This window comes from Lygodium microphyllum, unplaced genomic scaffold (assembly GCF_053477565.2).
Source record: "Lygodium microphyllum isolate KBCC unplaced genomic scaffold, Lygodium_microphyllum_v1.1.10 scaffold_94, whole genome shotgun sequence".
NCBI classification, from domain to species: Eukaryota; Viridiplantae; Streptophyta; class Polypodiopsida; order Schizaeales; family Lygodiaceae; genus Lygodium; species Lygodium microphyllum.
In genome coordinates this window covers 80,274-103,973 of record NW_028229577.1, presented here as the reverse complement: position 1 = coordinate 103,973, position 23,700 = coordinate 80,274, and positions in this window count along the sequence as shown.

Genomic DNA, 23,700 nt, shown 5'->3' with positions numbered 1-23,700 from the left:
TCTCTTCTCTTCTCTTGCTCGCAGCAATGGAGCTTGGAGCGCGGAGCTTGAGGATGGAGCTTGCTTGAAGCTTGCACTTGGATCGTGGAGCTACCAGAGTGCACAGGAGAGGAGGTAACTCGATCGGCATGGAGGTAAGCTCACTACACTCATGGATAGGTAGCACGTCGGCTATATGAGAGGTAGCCATTAGTGCTTGGCTTGGAACCCTTGAAATAATAAGCGGTCTGTGGGTCTTGGCGGTTGGGCAAAAGCTCCCACACTATTCTACAAGTCCTAGACTAGTCCATTACTTTCCATGTGCACATTGATGCATCAAAGTTCACCGTGGGAGGAGTTTTGTGTCAACCTAGAGAGCATAACTTATATTACCTAGTGAGTGTTATAAGCAAATAAATCACTGACATGGAAATAAACTACTCCACAATAAAGAGGGAAGGGCTAGATATTTCGACATTACCTTCTAGCTACACCCTTTACTTTCTTTGTTAATCTCATCAAGTATTGCTTTATCTTGTGAATAAATCCTGTGCAACAGGAGGCATTGCTCAATGGTTACTTTTACTTTTAGAATTATATTTCTCTATGGTAGTATGCAAGGGCAAACATTACTATATGGAAAACCATATGTCTTGCATAATGACAAGAGAAGCAGTTGGACAAGGTATTGTAGATGACCTATCCAATGCACATCTGTTTAGAATGTCCAATGAAAGAGATTTGTTTAGAGTAGACCTTACACCTTATTAGGTAGACGACATAGTCCCCATCCTAGAATATAGATTACCTGAACATCCAATTGAGAAGGCTCTAAAGCATCTCATTCTAAAGATTCAATCCTATCAATTGATTGCCAACAAACTCTACTGATTAGGACCGGATGCACTATTGAGGAGATATGTTTGTGAGCACGAGATGCATAATGTGCTTACAGAAGCTCATGGAGGAATTGTTGAAGGACACTTCAATGGGGACACTATAGCACGTAAGAAGCTACAGTCTCAATTGTGGTGGCCTACACTATTCCACGATGCAACTAAGTTTGTGAAGCACCTTCTTATCCCGATTTACTAAGAGGCCAAGTTATCAATTATTTCTTGGATGTCCATGAATAATATTACATTTCGATTATGACGAGTCTTAAGGAACCAAAGTCCCTATTCGTAAAGATAAGATGGAGTTGACCCCAGTGATAGTCCACCAACCATTTGAAAATGGAAGATTGATTTCATTGGTCCAATCAACCCTGTAGCACAATCCTCACAAGAAAGGTACATAATTATAGCCACAAACAATCTCACCAAGTGGGCTAAAGCTCAAGCAGCTCGAAGAAACAACAATAGGACCACTATCAAATTTCTTTGGGAGTAAGTGATCTCACATTTGAGATGTTCGATAGAATTAGTTAGTGATCGAGGCATGCACTTCACCAATGAGTGATTTCCCACTTGTTATTCACCTTCTTGATAATCCATTGAAAATCCTCATTGTATTACCCTCCAACCAATGGTCAAGTTGAAGCCACAAATAAAATCCTAGTGACTATCCTAACCAAGGTGGTCTCTACCTCACGCAGTGACTGGGACAATAAGCTAATTGCAACATTATGGGCTTACAAAACAACCTACAAAACAAGTGTAGGAAAAACACCATTCAACTTGACCTAAGCATACCAAATGCCCTTATCCCTTCATTCTCCAATCCTAGGAAGGATATGATTGTAACTCCAAAGAGAAGGATGAATTGAATTTTCATTTAGTAATATGATTGTAACTCCAAAGAGAAAGATGAATTGAATTTTCATTTAGTAAAAAATGCTTCATGAAGTTCTTGCATGGAATGTATGGATTGATTTATATGAATAATTTACATTCCTTGGCTTACACATTCACTATTTGATCATGTTTCCTTATAATCACTTCCCTTCTCAAGAAAAAATTATCCTTCAAAGAGAACTCATTGTGAGCTGTTGTGTTATGATAGGAATCCAAATGGCACAGCTCTCATTTTCTAAGAAAGAACGGAACAAATATCAATTAACCACGGAGATGCGGGTTTTCAACCAGCTATGATATCGAAGCATGCACAATGAAGAAGAACTTGTGGCAACTGAGGATGTAGTCAAGCAAATTGTCAAGTAATCCAATCTAGCCAAGTACCTCGAGGTCGGCTAGCAAAAATAGATCACGACAAGTGCATAAAATTTCTCAGATCCTTTGATGTCAAGAAGAATAGTGGTACAATGACGATCAAACACGGGGATGTAACCAAAAGTGTGGAAGTTGTGGTTAGTGCGGAGTTGGTTGAGAAAGCTCTAGGATTAATAGACAAGACAAAAAAGAGGCCAAAGATATACATGTATAGCATGCTAGGGATGAAACAGCAACAAGTGTACAGGAATGATGGAATCAGCATAGCAAACATTCTCAAGCCCACTATCAAATTGCAAGCTAAGATGGTGCATGCTCTCTTCTTGAGCCAGAAGTACAATGCACTCACAAATAGAATAGGGATACCACTAGTTGATAGAGAGTATTGCAACCAAGGCACTAGATGAAGTAAATCTGAACTCCTATGTTTGAATGGCAATCCCCAGTGAAGACGAAGGCTGAATCATAAAGGAAAAGACCCGCATCCAAGGTATCGAATATAGGTTTCGGAGGATTGCTAACATCCCTAATACAAGAGGCCATGGGGGAGATGGAGAGAGAAGAGAAAGTGGAGGAAACACCAAAAAAATCATTAATCCATAAGCATCACTCACCCATTACAATGAGCCCTTTCATCTCTTTCTCTACAAGGGACCTTGGAGAAGAACAAGCTAACAGGGTTCAGTAGAAGGAAGCAAAGCAAGCAGCTAAGAAGAGGAAAGTTGACCTCCAAACTCAACAATAAGAAACTTTAAGCGAGAAAGAAAGAAAGAAAGGAAGTTATATTAACGTCTTCTAAAGACCAAAACTGGCCTATGAGACAAACTGTGATACAACTGATGAGGTCCAGCTATCCAAAATAAAAGTGCTGAATGAAAAGCTAAAAACTGGAAACTAAAAATACGGTGCTGTGAGTGTGATAAGTGTCGTGTATGTGTATGTGCGTATGTAGCTCTGGTACTCCAGATAATGGCTACAAAAGGGGAACAAATGTCGGCTGTGATAGGGGAACAACTGTCGGCTGTGATAAAGTGGTGCGATGTGTATATGTAACAGATGCAGGGAGATATACTATCCTGGGATGTAGTAGCAGTCATCCAAGTCACTAATAGCAGGTGATCCCTCCTGGATGCAGGATGTGGTACATCGGCGGTGGAGAAAGAGCAAACTGGAGATCTGAGATCCAATGTGTCGAGTGTCGTCAGATCTCAGTCTGCTGCTGTCGATGTAGATCAAGAATCCTCCGGATCTCCTGTTGGTGTGGCTGTGGGGTCCGAAACCCACGGATCCTCGTGCGGCATCAGGTACGCTGGTCCTCAGCCTGCTGTAGTGTGAGCCCGGAGGTCTGGCTGGAGGCTGGTACAGTAGCTCTCACTCTGTCTGTCTGAAAGAACTGTGTAATAGTCGTCTGGGTGGGCCCCTCTCTGACTGGGACCCGCTGTGTGCTCTGCTCTCTGATGTGCCATGTCTCTCCCAGAAAACGGCCAAATGATCTCTGATCCATATCAGTCATACATCCCTGAAGTGAGCTGCTCAATGTGTATCTAGATCTCAACTCTGAGTATGCTGGGCATCTGAGAACAAAATGCTCCTCACTCTCCACCTCTGATCTGCAAAGGGGCATATCCTCTCCTCCCGTGGGATGCCACTGGCTCTGCCACTCTCAATCATAAGCTGATGTGATGATACCCTGAGCTGTCCAATAAGAACTCTCAATCCATGTGGCATATAGATCTGCATATATCTCAGAATCTCTATGAATCCCTTCTCTGATATGCTCAAGAACTGTGTATAATAATGTGCCATCTTCGATGGCAGTGGCTGTGTAGGGCTGACCCATGTCCTCTGTATATAAATATGCCATATCTCCTGTCTGATGACTCTATTCCTCTCACAGAGAGAGGGTGTAAGTGGGAGCCTGAGTATCATATAGAAGAGGTGGGAGTCTATCAATGTCTAGCCCATGTCTGTCAAACCAAGCTCTAGTCTGTGCATACCATGATGTGGTATCCCCCGCTCGAGCCATCTCCTGAGATGCCATATATGCTCTGTATGCAATGCGATCTCTGTCCATATCCTGAAATCTGTGTAGGAAGCAGACTGTCTGAAATAATACCTCGACTAGCATGGGTGGTGTGGCAAGCTCTGCTCGCACAATGTCATGTGGGACTGAGGCCTTGCTGCAAATCAATCTAGATATCATGATCACCTGAGGTCTCTCCATCAATGTCCATACATAATCGGCAAGGCCTGGCCCCCATATAGCTGCTCCATACATCAGTCTGGAGTGACTAGAGTATCAAAGAGCCACCCCTTGGTGCGAGGCTCCTGGAAATGTGCCTGATGACACTGTCGCTCCATAAGAGCCAATGCTGAGTATCCTCTAGTAAGGCGGTCACGAGCTGCCTATGTAATCGAGAAAGTCCCTGAAGCTGTTGTAAAGGTGACTCCCAAATATAAATATGATCCAGTGACCTCAATACTCCCTCCTGCTGCCATGAAAATACTATGTCTGCATATCTGAGCTGATGTATGGAATATAAGAACCTTGGTTTTACCAAGGTTCACTGTCATGCCTCTCTGTATGCAAAAATCATCCAATGCTAATAAATGCTGCTGTAATCCCTGAGCTGAATCTGAGACCCAACACAATGTCATCTGCATATAGTAAGATATGAACTGTGGCTCCACTGAGATCTATACCTCCACCGGCTCGCTGTTGAATAAACTCTGCTATCTCATCAATGTATAGCCCAAATAGAGTCGGTGAGAGTGGACATCCTTGTTTCACACCAATGGTGCTCACAAGGGGATCTGATATACCTCCCGGACATCTGACTCTGCCAGTAACCCGCTCATATAGTGCATAAATACCCCACATCATGTCATCATCCACCCCCAGATCAAGTAGGCGTCTGAAAAGCCTCTCTCTCGGAACCATGTCAAAGGCTCAGTACCATCTAGTCAGAGAGAGAGAGAGAGAGAGAGAGAGAGAGAGAGCAAGAATTATGCTAAGGATTCCCATCAAGAAGACTAGAACCACTAATGAAGAAAGCAGAGACCTGAAGAAGAGTCAAGGAAACTTAAAGAGGAACGTACAAATAAACAAGAGGAGGAGAAAGAAAGGTTAAGATGAGAGGAGGAGGAGCACGTGGCCATTGTCATCAAAAGATCAATAGAACAAACCTCTCAATCCCACGAACTAGCCATGATGAGCCCAACACATGAAGATGTGCCTAGCATAAGTGCTACCACTACAGAGGAGACTGAAGAGAGATTGGTGGTATAGGGAAAGGGAAAGACCCCCATGCATTCATTACCATCATTCATGACTCCCACAACCACCTCAACATAAGGAGCCACAAAAGTAATAGTCAATGAAAGTAACGTGATTGAGTGCAATACTACCTACTAGGCAAAGTGCATGAGATGGTGCCAAAATAGACCCCAACGATAGGAGCTAAGAGACCAGCAACAGCTAATAAAGAATCCCGCCAAGGTTCTAAGGTGCCAGGCCTTAAGATATGGTCTCCATGAAAAGACAACCAGGGACAGCATCAACCTAAGTATGAAATAGCAAAGGTAACATCTGAACAAGACAGGGTTGTCTAGGCAAGAGCTTGATTAGCTCGGATTTGGGGAACAAGAGCAACAAGCACAGTCCCCTACTACGGAGCCTATAATAGAGCCAATTCTATGCAGAAGCACATGAAAAAGACCCCAGTACCCCAGAGAGAATTGTGGAAATGAGGCGTAGGAGGGAATTGGTGGAGCTGTCATAAAGAAAGCTCAGTTTCAAGCCTCAACCAGTGCCTGAAGTCCCTATCCCTCAACATGAAGAGTGCTTTCCAATCAACTAGGCAAGAGAACAAACCCTATGGGACCGATATAAAAGCCGTTGCAACCCATTCAAATTCATCTTCTCATTACCCCCAATCACTTGATCAACTACTATCACCAAGGGTGGTGGAGGAGATGATCAAGCTTTCAATGTAGGTAGGAAAAATGTGGTTAGAAGTAAGGGCAAGGCAACCATTATTGTGGTAGAAGGAACCAACTAGGTACGCGGAGGATAAAGTGATGGATGAGTCGAGCAATTAAGGGGTACGAATCAGAGCCAAAGGGAAGAAGGAACATATGGGATGATAGCATGGATGTGTGGATAGCTTTTTGCAATACATTGTCATATGAAAGGGATAATCTGACCTATATGCCCTAGCCAAGGAGACGCGAAGTAGATTTTGATTTGAAGGTCCATGGAAGGTATGATTTCCCAAGAATTTACAATGTTAATGCCGCAACACTTGAGGAGTGCATGACCTTCACTAAAAAATATCTTTGCTCTTCTATTGTGCACTTCCTCAAGGAGTTTTCTTCATGTCCAAATCTGGCATTTATTACTACCTATAACTATGTGCGTCTTCTAAGAATCCTTCTTATGCAAAAGCCCACTGCAGAGGAAGAGTGACTACCACGCCTCTTTCTTGATATGAATGCGGGCATAAATATTTGTGGTATTACTAGACTCATGATGAGAGCTACCCTATTGCCAGCCTTATATATGAACCTACTAGAGGACATGAGTGATAGCCAACTCAAGAGGTATAACCACCCATTTTTTGCCCATTACACCTCTGAACGTGAGAGTTAACTTAGAAAGCTATATGCTAAGCTGGTCCTTTCTAAGTAAGTCACTTAAACGTCCATCCAGCTCTGCCTCTGCAAGAGAACAGGATGCAACTTTGTATCATCCCTTGTAAAAATATCAAAATTTTAAAAAATTCTCTCATTTGTAATATATGAGTGCCACAAACACTACATCTAGGGATCACTAAATCCCTAGCCCCTCCCCACTTCACCCACTTAGGGCACATCAAGAGGAGGACATTGTGATAGACTTGTCTCCTTGAGTCATGGACATCACCTCTCTCTTCCACAAATTGGGTCATTAAGTGTGGGACAACACCTTAGGCTTGCCTTTGACCCATCTCTCTGTTCCACTACCACTTGCACAATGCACTACACAATAAGGCAAATATAACCCCTAGGTGGTGCCCCTGTTCTTCTGTTACAGGTATATTTTGCAACAAATGTGTAGCTAGCCAACAACTTTGGAGGCTCTCTTCAATTAGTCCACATATCTTTAGCACCATGTCACAAGCTTATCCTACATGACCAATTTTCCAAAAGCTCCAAGTACCATTTCACAAACCATTCTCAACCTCTCCAATCCATACCATCCAGCGCCATGGGACTGGCACTCAACTAGGAGGGAAGTAATGTTAACCCTCAGAATGACACAAGGTGTAAAGAAGGCTTAAGAAGAAGCATAAGAAGATAGCTTGATGGAAAAAGAAGACCAAGAAGCATGGGAAAATTTTTAAAATAAAAAACAAGGCACACAAGAGATAAAGTGCATTTTAGTCCTTTAGTAAAAGAGAACCAAACTCCCTCCCTGTGCAAGTTGTAAATAAAAGCGCACATGTAAAGGTGCCACGAGACTAGAAAAATTTAGGAAAAGAGGACCAAGGACCGACGGCCAATTCATGGAAATGGGTTGGGTGCCCAGTGGGGAGAAGGGCATGTATAAAAGCCAAAAAATAAATGGATAAGCTCGTTCTTGGTGTCTATGCAAACTAGCTCTCTTCTTGTTCTTATTCTTGCTTCTTGCTTGTGCATGAGAGAGGGAGAGGAGTGTGAGAGAGAGTGTGTGTAAGTGTGTGAGAGTGAGGGACCGTGAAGAAGCTATTCTTCTCCTCTTCTCATCTTCTCCTTCTTCTCTTCTCTTTTCTCACATGCATGGCTATGGAGGTTGGAGCTTGCTTGAGCTAGTGCCTTGAATCGTGGACCCTCGAAAGATTCGAGGAAGAGGACTACAACTATCAGATTCAACAGTAAGGTCATGATATCCTTGTGTGAGAGCATGTACAGGTATGTGAGAGGTAGACCCATAGCCAGTCGCTTGAAACACTTGGCTTGATAAGTGGTCCGTAGGGTCTTAGTGGTTGCTAATGATAGCACGACATATATGTAGGGTGGTAAGGCTATTGACTAGTTATTACATTCTCATATAAAAGTTAGCCAAGCAAATTATTCCTAGTAGATGATGAGAGGACCGAGATGGCCAAGATCCTACATGCATCCGTGGTGGAGGTAGCTTGAGGTATGCCCTCTATAGGCACTAGACCCGACATAGCCTTTGCAGTGGGAGTTGTGGCTCATTATATGATGGCAACACCTAGCACACGACATTAGGATGCCTAGTAGACAACATTGGAATAATGTAAAGGGTATCATGAGATACCTTAAAGGCACTGCAGATATTTGTATTTTTTATGGTGGTCACAACACTGAAGTCATAGGCTACATAGACTTTAATTATGGTGGCCATGATATTGGAGTCCTGGGCTACATAGAATTTGATTATGCAAAACGTGCAAATAGTAGGATTTCGACCTCTGGCTATATCTTTGCTTTTGCTAGAGGTGCTATTTCTAGGATGTTTGGAGTGCAAAAATGAACAACCTTGTTTACAACTAAGACTGAGTACATTGCAACCACTGAGACTTGCAAGGAGGACCTATGATTAGGTTGTTTGGTGGTAGACCTTAGTATGACTATGACTCGTACATTGCATTCAAACTCTATGAGTGCCATTCAAGTGGCATGCAATCGAGTCTTTCATGTGAAGACCAAGCACATTGAGGTATGTCATCACTTCATCATAGAGTTGAGGGCAAGTGGATAGAGCTTGTCAAGACAAATCTGCTCATTAAAAGTGTCCCAGTGCCTTCCTTAGAAAGATGATGGGCATAGGATGAGATGACATCCATTCCTCATTTTGTTATACTTATATGTACACATTGTACTTTGTCACTATTTTTTCCTTGATTTCTCCACACTAAGGCATGTTTGCCTTTAAGTGGGAGATTGTTGGGGGTTAAAGGCTATATGTAACTAGCCATCTACATTTACTGTTACTTACTACCTACACACTTGTACCACTGCAGGTGACAGCCACTTGTTATTATCACTTTATTCGAACATGACAATGGGATAAGGAAAGGCATGTCACACATTGGGACTATTGGAGTTTCCACATACTGTCTTCCTCTTTCTTGCACCCCCCGAGTTGTGCTTGCTATCATTGGAGCTATAGTGGATATAGAACCCATTGTGTAAGAGCTACTAAGGCCTCCTGCATTGAGTGCTACTTCTTGCCAAGATGATGTAGTTCCATCTTGTGTAGCTAAAACAAAGGATGTTACTCAGACTCAAGTATCTGAGGTGGGCACAATAAGTATCCTTTTCCATCACACAAAATCATGTTAGGTTGATTAGAAAATAATTGGAGCTATACATATTACAAGATGTAGGGAATGCATTTATCATTAGAGAGGGGATCAGAACCTCCACTTGTACCATTGTGCAAATTGGTGTGAATTGAGGCCATTAGGGTTATATGTTCATAGGTTGAGAAGGTCAAAGAAGATGTGTTTGATAGATATGACTATAAGACTATCAGCGCCCCCTTCCTCGTATCTGTCATTCAACTTGGCTTTAACACTCTGATGGAGGTGATAGATATTGACTTGCAAGAATGGGGGCCAATCTGGGCAATGAATAATCAAGGAGTTCAAGAATGTGCTTGATGGCATGGATTGGGAGGATTTGAAGAGCAATAAATTCATCACCTCGAATGGTAACCACTGATTCAAGGTTTTGTACAATTGCATCTACAAAGGTACAATGTTTGTAGTAGGGTTTCTAACTATTGCAACCATATAATGCACACCATGACAGCAATGTTTCTTTTCACACAACATGGTCCCATATGGAATCTCACCATGTTAAAGTGAGATGCCAATTTTTAGAGGTCAAGAAAGAGAGAGAGGACAAGCTCTTCATGGCACTACAAGCTCAAAATGAGTAAGTTTCTTTGCCGTGTATCTTTGTCATCATGTATTCTTTGTCCATTACAAGATAGTATATATGAGTGTTTCTTCGACTCCCTCTGAAGAGGTCTTTTATTTCCAAAACTTTGGGATGGCAAAGAGGATCTCTGTTGTGGAAAGCCTAGGGGATAGTATTAGCAAGTGGGTAGAGTATGAAATGGGCATGGAAAAATGTACCATGACTCCATCATACAGCATTCCAACCGCAACTTTAGGACAACTCGTGTGAAAAGCCAATGGTTTCTTCTTTTCAAACTTCATAGCACCATTTTGTATGTGCCAACTAACCTTCAATTGGCTCTATAGAATCAACTCGCTGATTGCGACTACTAACTTGGATAGGGCATAGCTTAATGATGCAAAGTATTGTGTCAAATATGACAAGGTCATATGGCACATTAAGCTCCAATACAAGGATAGAGAGCATACAAGATGCCCATCATTGTGCAAACTCAACAAATGGAGAGGAAGTCTTTCAATTGTTGTTTTCATAGAATTGGATGAAGAAGGGAGTAGTATAAACAAAAAAGGAGAAGCTCTACATCCTTGGAACAAAGCTTAGCCCTACAAGGTATGCTATATAGTTGCTTGCATTTTTTAGTATCATATGACAATATCGGCCCAAAAAACAAGGCTAATTCTTTAATGGAGTCAAAAGATCCTAGCGGTAACAAGAGGATCTTGATGCATGCTCAAAAGGAAATGTCCTAGGAGCATTTAATGGAGGCATGGCAAGGGCCACATAGAGGAACTATAGGTAGATTCCATCAAGTTGTTAGTTAGTAGAACTTAGCATGTATTGGAGGGAGGATCAATCAAAACTCATGGACGAGGCATTCCATAGCTCGTGGAAGGATGTGGAAACAATGAGAGATGCAAAGAAATAGCCACAACTAGAGCAATCATCAATGAGGGTGGTATACCAGTAAGATGTGTCTTTGTAATATGGTTTGCTATGTATATTGGAAGTGTAGTGATTGTTTATATGATGTAGGTGGGCGAGAAGCCTAGACAGGGATGTAGTTCTTGATATGCCAAAGCCCATGCTAATTTGGAAAAATATAGAGATACCAAGGGGTATGTATCCCGAATCTTGGAAAGAGCTAGGGATCAGCATGTGGAAACACAAGGAGTGCCCATGGTGGTTGGACTATCCACTTGGTCATGTACACCTCTTGGAGAAAACCCTAAAGGATGGTGAGAAACCAAAGCCCATGTTCTAATATGATGTTGCTTTTGTATTTTCTTAGCTCACAATATTTGCAATGTCTTTACATAGACTTTATTGCAACCCAGTAAAGGGATAAGAAGGAAAACAAGGAAGAGGAAGAGGGAGACGGAAAGTAAGAAGGGTATCATGAAGGAGAGGAAGTAGGTGGTGGCATGACAAACCTAGACATACCAACACCAACACACACAAAGAGGGGCTCCAGTTGTAGTGGGAGGATGGGGAAGGTTCATATGCATCTGGTGGTCGGGAGTCCCATGCTAAAAGATGGCTAGACCATAGAGGCAATAGCCAAGGTAGCGACCCACCATGTAAGTAATTCTGTATTATTTAGTTATATTGAATCTTGTTGTGCATTTGAACCATTGTCTTCCTAAAGCTCGTTATGCATGGATAATATTTTTCATTGTAGAGTTGATGGTTTCTTGGAAGAGATTGACTGGACATTGAGTCATCTTGGCAAGCCATGCATGACTATAGCAAAGTTGATGTGGGTGGACTTTCCAACTAGTCTTGGTGTAGGGATGCTGGAGTCCATAGACTATCCATGGTGCAACCGTTTCTCAGCTTCTCTGTTGATGCCATTGCTACATTTGGAAAACAATATGTAGGAGATGAGGGATGGTTTGCCACACTGCAAGGAAGGCAAGGTTCACTCATTATAGAACCTTGACCTTGATGGTAAAGCATGACCTTACATACAAAAATGAGCAAGAGGTATGTAACACATTCTTTTATACTAGCTTTGGTTTTCAATGTGTTGCTTACGATGCCCATAGAACCAATCTAATTTCTTACTATGCAAGTGAGGACCCTGATGATTGCAATATTCTCAAGAAAGGGATATGCCCATCCCATCATGAGAAGGGATAGATGCGAGAAAGTTAGCCCCATCTTGTTTAATCCAAAATGCAACATGATATGAGAGCAGAACAAAAGTCTATCATTTGGGTAAGGAATATCTACGAGGGTCAAGGTAATCTTCGCATTTGTACAAGTAGGATCTATACTAATCCTCATCATGATTACTTTATACAATAAGTTTTGATAGTATGTAATGGGATTGTTTGTGTAGGTGATTGGTGTCGACATTTACTGACGAGAAAGAAGTAGTCATTTATGTGCTTGTGAGATGTGGGGAGTTAGGTTGGCAATGCAAGAACCTAGGTAGACACTAGCTAGGTGAAAGGCAAGAAGGATCAAAGCTTGCTTGGAAGAGCTATGGTGGAAAAGCGAGAGAGAGAGAGAGAGAGAGAGAGAGAGAGAGAGAGAGAGAGAGAGAGAGAGAGAGAGAGAGAGAGAGAGAGAGAGAGAGAGAGAGAATGGGAACTCCAACAATCACAATGTGTGACTGAACCTTCCTTTATTCAAACCATCACCAAAAGAATAAATAATAAAGTGATGATGATGGGCGCTTGCCACCTGCAGTGTGCAGTGGCAAGTATTATCAGTGTAGTAATACACGGGCGGCTAGGCAGGGGTGCCTTTACCCCCAACAACCTCCCACATAAATGCGAATTTGCCCCAATGAGGAGTGAAAAGAAAAAAGAAAAGACAATATAATATACACATGTACAACATGATGAGGAAAAGTGTCATCTCATCCATCGCCCATAAATCTCCTAAGGAAGGCAAAGCGCTCAATAGTGAGGCTTTTCATGAGAAAATCTGCAAGATTTTCATCAATGGAGATCTTGACAAGGTCGACAGACTTGTCCTCCACAACCCCACGTATCAAATGATATCTCACCTCAATGTGTTTCATCTTTACATGGAAGTCCGGATTCTTAGCTCGGATTCTTGGCTAGCTGAATATAGCACTCATAGAATCCGAATGCAACATAGGTATAGCATCAATCCTAAGGTCATGAACCAAACGGCCCAACCATATGGCCTCATTGCAAGCCTCAGTGCCTGCAACATACTCGGCCTCAGTGGTAGAGAGAGCCGTACACTTTTGAACCCTGGACATCCAAGAGGCAACACCTCCAACATAGGTGAATACATAGCCAGAAGTGGACTTCCTACTATTTGCATGTCCTACATAATCTGAGTCGGTGTACTCCCCACAACTCCTATATCCTGGCTACCATAGCAAATACACATATCTGTTGTGCCCTTCAGGTATCTCATGATACCCTTCACGACATCCCAATGCTTCCTGCTAGGTCTAGCCATATAGCATGCCACAACACCAAAACTGCAAAGGCAATATTTGGACGAGGGGCTATCATGGCATACATCAAACTACCCACAGCTGATGCATAAGGGATCTTGGCCATCTCGACCCTCTACTCATCTGTATGTGGATAATCGGCCTATGAAACCTTCACATAATAAGATAATGGACAGCCAATAGGCTTCACGTCTTGCATGCAGAAATGCTCAAGGACTTTATGAATGTACTCCCTCTATGAGAGGTAGAGTAGTCCCTCATGCACGCTTAATGTGCATACCAAGAATGTGAGAGGCCTGTCCCAAATCCTTCATCTCAAAGCTCTTCTTCAACTGAGATTTAAGAGCATCCATCTCATCATGAGCTTTCCCTCCTGCTATCAGCATATCATCCACATAAAGTACCAAAATAAGAAATGAGCCATCACGGGCTTTCTTCATGTAAAGACACGGATCCATAGCACTCCTTATGTCTCCCTGTGACTTCATAAAGGCCTCAAACTTATAATACCACTCCCTAGGTACATGCTTCAATCCATAGAGACTTTTCTTCAACTTGCACACTAGGTGCTCCCTACTAGGTTCTGCAAAGCCCTTAGGTTGCTCCATGTAAATCTCATCATGAAATCCCTATGCAAGAATGCAATCTTGACATCCATCTAATACATGTCCAAGTCAAGCTGCGTGACTAAGGCCAAAACCAAGCGTAGGGTGGTCATCTTGACCAGATGAGAAAAGACTTCATCAAAGTCAACTCCATGCTTCTGTTTAAAACCCTTAGCAACAAGTCTTGTCTTATAAGCCGACTTGGGGTGTCCAGGGGTACTTTTTAGCATGTACACCCATTTCCATGGCAGAGTCTTCTTGCCAGCAGGCAAGAAAACCAAATCCCAAGTCATATTCTTATGCAAGGAGTCTATCTTAGACCGCAAAGCCCTCTCCCAGGAGTGACTATCACCCATGTGCATAGCCTCATCATAGGTGAGAGGCTCTCATGCATCTGTAACCAAGACATGATGCATCGAGGGCTCAAATATATCAAGTGGACGTCTATCTCTAGTAGACCGTCTCACGGTAAGCTCTACTACCTATCCAACACCCTAGCCATGTGTACAAACTGCTACTGCAAGCTAACCATCTGGTTATGCAGGCTATACTAGAGCATAGGGCTCCTCCTAGAATATAAACCTACGTATCTCTACCACCTTCTCAGGCTGCCCATGCATCTTGTCTTCATGGAAGACTACATCATGGCTACAAATGACTTTTCGCGCCTGCGGATCCCAGAGGCAGTAACCCATCTCGCCTGTATCTCCATAGCCAAGGAAAATGCATTTGACACTCTTAGGATCCATCTTACGCTTGGTCCTTGGGCACATGGCAGAATGCCTCACATCCAAAGACACATAGATGTGCATAAGACGAAGGTTTTCCAGTCCATACCTCCTCTACAACCTGGAAATCCAAACCACTGGAAGGTGATCTATGATATGCATAGCTGTACTAACTGCTTTAGCCCAAAAGCTCTGTGATAAGCCTATATGGCTAAGCATACTGGAAGGTGATCTATTTATGATATGCATAGCTATACTAACTGCTTTATCCCAAAAGCTTGTGGTAAGCCTGCATGGCTAGGCATACTACGCACATGTTCCTGGATGGTTCTATTCATCCGCTTAGCCAAACCATTCTGGGGTGGGGTATAGGGCGGTCAACTAATGCTTAATACCCCTCTCATCACATATCAAAGGCACGTGACACATATTCTCCCCCATTGTCAAAGTTTGAAGGCATTTCAGCCTATGCCCAGTCTAGTTCTCAACCAATGCAAGTCATCTCTGAAACACAGCCAAGACATTTGACTTAAGCTTAATGGAATAAGCCCAAACTTTACGCGAAAAATATTCAATAAACATCACCAAATACTTTGCACTACCCATAGACTAGCAGAGCATGGGCCCACAGACATCCGAATGTACCAATGCCAAGGGCTCACCCATGCGTGTCCTACCAGACTTCTTATGTGTATTCCTAGTCTATTTACCATAAAGACAATGCTCACATGAATCAAAACATGAATAGTCAAGCGACAGTAAGTACAACAAATCCAGAAAGCATTTTCATTCCCTTCAAAGACATATGGCCTAAATGGGCATGCCAAACATATACATGTGGGATGGAACCACTAACAAAATATGGTCAATAGAGGATCCATCAACTACAAGAGGATAGAGGCTGCCAGTCTTAGCACCTCTAGCAAGCACAAGTCTGCCACATGTGATCTTCCAGGCAGAATCCCCAAAAGAGACATGAAACCCAACATCATCAAGCTGCCCTCTGTAGACATAAGATTGCGTGTAAGCACAGGTATGTAACGTACATCCTATAACAAAAAAGTACTACTAGTAGAGAACTACAGTCGTACATCCCCAATGCCAACAATAGCAAGTGACATGTCATCACCCAAGCGAAACTAAACCAAAGACAGTGCGGTAGGAATGGAACCACTCGCAGCATGATGTAACATGAAATGAAGCACCAGAATCCAAAAGCCAGCACTGCACATACATAGAGTGAACCTTAGTCAACAACGTAGCATCACAAGAACTAGGTACAAGTATGTACTCCCCATCGAAGTTATCAGTCTGCAGTCATGATGCTGTGATCAGAGAACTTTTCATGTACTTTATCTTTCCTCTTCTCTTTACGCTTGTCATTGCGCAGCTCATGACATTGTGGGCGTATCTGACCCTTCTTGCCGCAATGATGACATGTCACATTAGCATTTCTCCCACGAGACTTGATGCGCGACTTACCACACACAACTTAGACCTAGACTTCTGCAAGTCTCTGTCACGCCCATACCCACGATCATTCTTTCCAGTACCATCTCTTCCCCTAACAGTCAGAACATGCAACACACGAGAGGCATTCGAGTTCTTACGGTTGATCTCTTCCTACAAAAGAACACTCTCTACATCAAGTAAGTTCAAAATAGTAGCAGGAGCACATAAGCCAGTGTAGAATACATCCCATGACTCACTCAGAGTCCTAAGAAAAAATAATAGAGTAACCTCATCATTGAAAGTAATGCCCTGCAAAGTCAAGTTCTTGAGGATAGCATGGAACTGGCTCAAATGAGCAGACATCGTTATATTCTCCTTCATAACACCATATTGGAGAATATGGAAATTTCCCATAAGTTTGGGACACGTGGTCAAATCTTTGGATTTATCATAACTTGGAAACTATAACTCCAAATCGAGTGTTCTATAACTCAATAGATTTCATTTTTCAAGCACTTTCCAATGATAGGTCACATCATATGGTTTTGAGAAACTTATGGGCATGTTATCCAGGTGCCACCTTTTTAGTATTCAAAAAATGAAAATTGGGAGATTCCCAAACTTACTAATATTGTGTTTCATGCGTAGATCCATAAGTTGCTTCAACCAATACATCTGACTTGCTGGACTTTTCTTATCATAGAGATTCTTGATCTTATCCCAAAGCTACCAAGCAGTTTGTGCTTTCTCAACCACATTGTGATGCACCTGTTCAGTGAGAGACAAGATGAGGGTGGACTTGCATAACTCATCAAGCTCCATCCATTCGTCATCAATCATGGTTTCAAGCTATTCTCCAAGCAACCTTAGTGGTTTTATCTGTGATTTCTACACCAATACCTATCAAATTTGGCTCTTCCAATAGGCATAATTCATACCATTAAGCTTAGTGATGTTGAAGATAGCACTGTCAGTGGAAGAAGATGCCATAGTACAAGTTGAAACAGTGCAGACAGTTCAAAACTACGTGTTGTTTTCTGCTATAAATAGTCAAAATACCACCAAATCCAAGACAAAATGACCACGAACTGATAGCTAATGATGTTGCCCACCAACTACCATCAAAAGTACATAAAATAAAGATGATTCAACATGAAAATTCTACGTAAGTCCATGTAAAACTGTTTGTTGTAATAAATTACAACCATGTACAATGAGAGTAAACTGTAGGCAAAATGAATGCACCAAGTCAACCACTAAGTGTCAAAGCATAAGCAACATCAAGTGGGCATAAATCAGCATGTGACAGTCATACGGGCATGGAGCAAACACCCAAGCATGTCAAATGAATACGTTATTAAGCCGGCACATCCCCTATGTAATTGGGCAAAGCGTACACAACACTAGCAAGTCCTGACACAAATAAGTGTATGCTCAAGAACTGCAAATCCCAAATCATCCCAAGTACATCTGTGAGGACCACGGCATATCAACCATGCAACATCCAGGTGAAGATCCCAGTCTCAAGTATCTAAATGCTCAAGTAGCATAAACCCACCAACTTTTTGTCTGTCAAGCATATCAAGTCGCTCCCATTGGTACAAAAGCCATAAATGTCAAGCAAGAAAACTCGAACAGAGCATGTAAGAGTGCACTAGTGACAAGTGTCCAAGATCAAGAATCAATGGGACATCCCGAGTATATAGGCTTTGTAGCATCCATACATAGCATCCATAAACATCAAGTACATCCAAACTGTAGCTCTGGCAAGCTAAGAAATAGCCAAAGTAAGCTTCGGGCACAAGCCAAAGCAAGGCTCAGTAGCATCCAACTCCAGACAATGTAACGAGCATGTAGTAATGGCATAGTCCAAGCATGTCAAGACCGATCAGACATAAGTGAAGTACATGCCATAAGTACATCAAAGATGGAGATCTAAATGTGATGTGAAGCAAGCTCAAGCTCAACTAATGATCCAAAGCAATATCAAGCTCAAAGTCGATCCCTAATGATCGATACATCAAAGTACATCTCCAAATCATGTCCTGATTCCAAGAGGCATAGACAAACATGAAGTAATACGTTTCAGCCCATTGTTGTACATTAGTGATTTATGAAAGGGCTCAAGAATCGAAGCTTGGACTCGGGAGCTATGGCGGGAGAGAAAGAGAAAGAAAGAGAGAGACAAGAAATGGGAACTCCAACAGTCACAATGTGTGACCAGGCCTTCCTTTATTCAAACTGTCACTAAAAGAATAAAGAATAAAGTGACGGTGACGGGCACCTGCCACCTGCAGTGTGCAGTGGCGGTGATTGTCAGTGTAGTAATACACGAGCGGCTAGACGAATGCGCCTTTACCCCCAACAACCTCCCACTTAAAGGCGAATCTACCCTAGTGAGGAGTGAAAAAAAAAAAGATAGTACAACATGTACACATGTACAATAGGATGAGGAAAGACGTCATCTCATCCCACGCCCATCAACCTCCTGAGGAAAGCAAAGTGCTCTATAGAGAGGCTTTTCGTGAGCAGATCTGCAAGATTCTGGTCAGTCCAGATCTTGACAAGGTCAACAGACTTGTCCTCAGAACGACCCCACGTATGAAGCGATACCTCACCTCAATGTGTTTCGTCTTCGCATGGAAGACCGGATTCTTGGCTAACTAAATAGCACTCATAGAATTCGAATGCAGTGTAGGGATAGCATCAATACCAAGGTCAACAACCAAACGACCCAACCAAATGGCCTCCTTGCAAGCCTCAGTGGTGGCTGCAACATACTCGACCTCTGTAGTAGAAAGGGCCGTGCATTCCTGCACCCTGGACATCCAAGAAATAGCACCTCCAGCATATATGAATACATAGCCAAAAGTGGACTTCCTACTATCTACATGTCCTGCATAATCAAAGTCAATGTACCCCACGATTCCTATATCCTGATTGCCATAGCATATGCGCATATCTACAGTGCCCTTCAGGTACTTCATGATACCCTTCACGGCATCCCAATGATTCTTGTTAGGTGTAGCCATATAGCGTACCACAACACCAACTGCAAAGGCAATATCTGGACGAGTGGCTATCATGGCATACATAAGACTGCCCACTGCGGATGCATAGGGGATCTGGGCCATCTCGGCCCTTTGCTCATCTGTCTGCGGACAATCAGCATGTGATACCTTCACGTAAGAAGGCAATGGATAGCCAATAGGCTTTACGTCCTGCATGCAGAAGTGCTCAAGGACTTTATGAATGTACTCCCTCTGCGACAAGTAGAGGAGTCCCTGATGCTTGTTACGTCTAATGCGCATACCAAGTATGTGAGCAGCCTGTCCCAGATATTTCATCTCAAAGCTCTTCTTGAGATGAGTCTTAAGAGCATCTAGCTCATCATGAGCTTTCCATGCTATCAGCATATCATCCACATAGAGGACCAAAATCAATAAAGAACCATCACGGGCTTTCTTCTTGTAAAGACACGGATCCATAGCACTCCTGCTATAGCCCTGTGATTGCTTAAAGGCATCAAACTTATGATACCACTCCCTAGGTGTCTGTTTCAAGCCATAAAGACTTTTCTTCAATTTGCACACTAGGTGCTCCCTGCCAGGTTCTGCAAAGCCCTTAGGCTGCTCCATATAAATCTCATCATGCAAGTCCCCATGTAAGAAAGCCATCTTGACATCCATCTGGTATAAATCCAAGTCAAGTTGAGCAACCAAAGCCAAGACTAAGCGCAGGGTGGTCATCTTAACCACAGGAGAAAAGACCTCATCAAAGCCCACACCATGCTCCTGCTTAAAACCCTTGGCTACCAATCTAGTCTTGTATGCCGGTTGGGGTGTCCAAGGATACTTTTCAGTTTGTACACCCACTTGCATAGCAAAGCCTTCTTACCCGTAGGCAAGGAAACCAAATCCCAAGTTTCATTCTTATGTAAGGAGTCTATCTCAGACTGCATAGCCCTCTCCCAAGAGTGACTGTCACCCCTGCGCATAGCCTCATCATATGTGAAAGGATCTCCTGAATCTGTAACCAAGACATAATGCATCGAGGACTGAAATCTATCAGGTGGATGTCTGTCTCTAGTAGACCGTCTCACGGCAGGCTCTACTGCTTGCCGAACTGCTTGTCCAACACCCTGACCATGAGTATCTGCTCTGCAGCTGTAGGCTGTCCAACTGGCTGTGCGGGAGCTCTCGGCTCCTCTTGAAATATGACCCTGCGGATCTCAACAACTCTCTCAGGCTACCAATGCATCTTGTCTTCATGGAAAACTACATCATGACTGTGGACGACTTTCCGCGCTTGCGGATCCCAGAGACGGTAACCTATCTTGCATGCATCCTCATAACCAAGGAAAATGCATTTGACACTCTTAGGATCCACCTTACTTCTTTTGTCCCTGGGCACATGGCAAAATGCCTCACATCCAAAGACATGGAGATGTGCATAAGAGGGGTTTTCCAGACCATACCTCCTCTGCAACCTAGAAATCCAAACCACTAGAAGGTGATCTGTTTATGACATGCATAGCTATACTAACTGCCTCAGCCCAAAAGCTCTGTGGTAGGCTGCGTGGCTAAGCATACTGCGTACACGCTCATGGATGGTTCTATTCATCTGCTCAGCCAAGCCATTCTGGGGGGGGTGTAGGGGGCGGTCAATTGACGCTTAATACCCCTCTCATCACATAACTGCTCAAAAGCACGTGAGATATACTCACCCCCATTATCTCTCCTTAGGCATTTTAGCCTATACCCAGACTGGTTCTCAACCAATGCAAGCCATCTCTGAAACACAGCCAAGACATCGGATTTCAACTTAATGGGATAAGCCCAAACTTTTCGTGAAAAATCATCTATGAACGTAACAAAATACTTTCCACCACCCATAGACTGACAAGGCATGGCCCACAGACATCCGAATGTACCAATGCCAAGGGCTCACTCATGTGTGGCCTACCAGACTTCTTATGCGTAGACCTAGTCTGCCTGCCATAAAGACAATACTCACATGAATCAAAACATGCATAATCAAGGGGTGGTAAGTACTGCAAACCAGAAAGCATTTTCATTCCCTTCAAAGACATATGGCCCAAACGGGCATGCCAAAGAGATACATGTGGGATAGAACCCACAGATAAAACATGATCAAGGGAAGAAGCTGATACAATCAAGGAATAGAGGCTGCCAGCCTTGGCACCTCTCGCAATCACAAGTCTGCCACGAGTGATCTTCCATGCAGAGTCTCCAAAACATACATGATATCATGTGTCATCAAGCTGTCCAGCTGACAGGAGACTACGCGTCAAAGTAGGTACATGACGTACATCATGCATAACAAAACTGCTGCCAGAAGGAAACTGCAGCCTAACATCACCAATGCCCACAATATCAAGAGAGCTGTCATCACCCAAGCACACAGAATCTGAGACAGTACGGTATGAATGAAACCACTCTTTGCAAGGTGTCACTTGAAAGGGCGTACCTAAGTCCAAGAGCCAACACTATGCATACATAGAGTGTATCTCTGTTATCTGCAAAGCACTAGAAGAAGCTGCAAGGATATAACGATCATCATCAACATCCTCAGGCTAGATAACATTGATCTCTTCAATTTTAACACTGGACTTGGCAGGCACTATGCTGCGATCAGAAGACTTATCCTGCACTTTGTCTTTCCCCTTATCTTTGCGCCTTTTATTGTGCAATTCATGGCATTGTGGCCTAATATGGCCCTTTTTCCCACAATGGTAACAAGTAACATCTGCATTCCTGCCACGGGATTTGCTTCGTGACTTCCCATGAGACTTGGACAGCGATTTCTGAGAGTCCCGTCCACGGCCACTGCCACTACCATGCTTTTCATATCCATCATTCCTGCCTCTAACTGTCATAGCATGCGACACACGAAAGGCATCCAAATTCTTACGGTTAACCTCTTCCTAAAGAAGAGCACTCTCAACATCAGATAATTTCAAGGTAGCAATAGAGGCACATAATGCAGTGCGGAATACATCCCATGACTCATTAAGAGTATCAAGCAAGAAAAGAGGAGTGACATCCTCTACAAAAGTGATGTCCTGCGACGTCAAGTTCTTGAGTATAGCATGGAACTAGCTCAAGTGAGCAAACATAGTCACATTCTCCTTCATACGCAGATCCATAAGCTGCTTCAGCCAATACATCTGACTCGCTGGACTTTTCTTGTCATAGAGATTCTTGATTTTATCCCACAACTGCCATGCTCTCTGTTCTTCCTCAAATACATTGTAGTGAACCTGTTCTGTGAGAGAATACTAGTTGCAGGTAGATGCCCGCTCAACCTCAAAGGTTTAATCTGCGATTTCTGCACCAACACCTACCAAATCTGTCTCTTCCAATAAGTTTAATTCATACCATCAAGCTTAGTGATGTTGAAAATAGCATGATCAGTGGACGAATTCACCATAATGCAAGCTAGAAGACTGTAGACAGTTCAAAATTGCTTGATGTTTACTGCAGAAAATGACCAAAAATCACCAAAAATTGAGAGAAAATGGCAAGAAAAGTGTAACCAAAGCTGCTGCCCACCAAGTACTAGTGAAAGTACATCATTTCAGAATGTTTCAGCATGAAAAATCCATGTCAGTCCATACATATATGCTTGCTGTAATAAATTACAAATTTCAGTAAATGAGAGCTAACAGTGCCAAAATCGCATCCCAGGTCAATCAGACACTGCCACGACCAAAGCCGGCATCATGCGGGCATAACATAGGCATATGACAGTCGATAAGCATGAATCCAATACCCAAACATGTCATACAAACATCTGCCAGTGAGTAGGCACACCCCCTAGTCAACGGGGTAAAGTGTTCCTGCCACTACCAAAACTTGACACAAGTAGGTGTCAGCTCACAAAGATACAGATCTAAATTTGAGACTCGGCTCATAAGCATACAGTGAACCAAGACATATAATGTATCATCCCAAAGGGTAAGAAATCCCAAAGTCTCAACTATCTGTAACTGCTCAATATCATGTAACTGCTCAATGCATAAAAGCACCACCTGCTCAATGTCTGATAAGCATTCAAGAATGCTCCCACTGGCACAAAAGCCGTATGTACAAGCTCAAGAGCTCAAACTAAGGCAAGATTGCTACAATAAGTAGAATGATTAGAAAGTAAGAGGGAGGCAACATGGTAATTATGCTTCTTCTAGTGGTATGCATGAGGATGACAGGTTGTTTTCTATGCAACATGTGACGAAAGGATTGCATACATAAGGAAAAGTAGATGATGTATGGTATATAGACTCAGGGGCATCTAACCACATGACTCCTTATGGAGAGTGGTTTGACACATTGGTACAAGGTGCTCATGGATATGTTTACACAAGGGATGATACACGGCATGACATT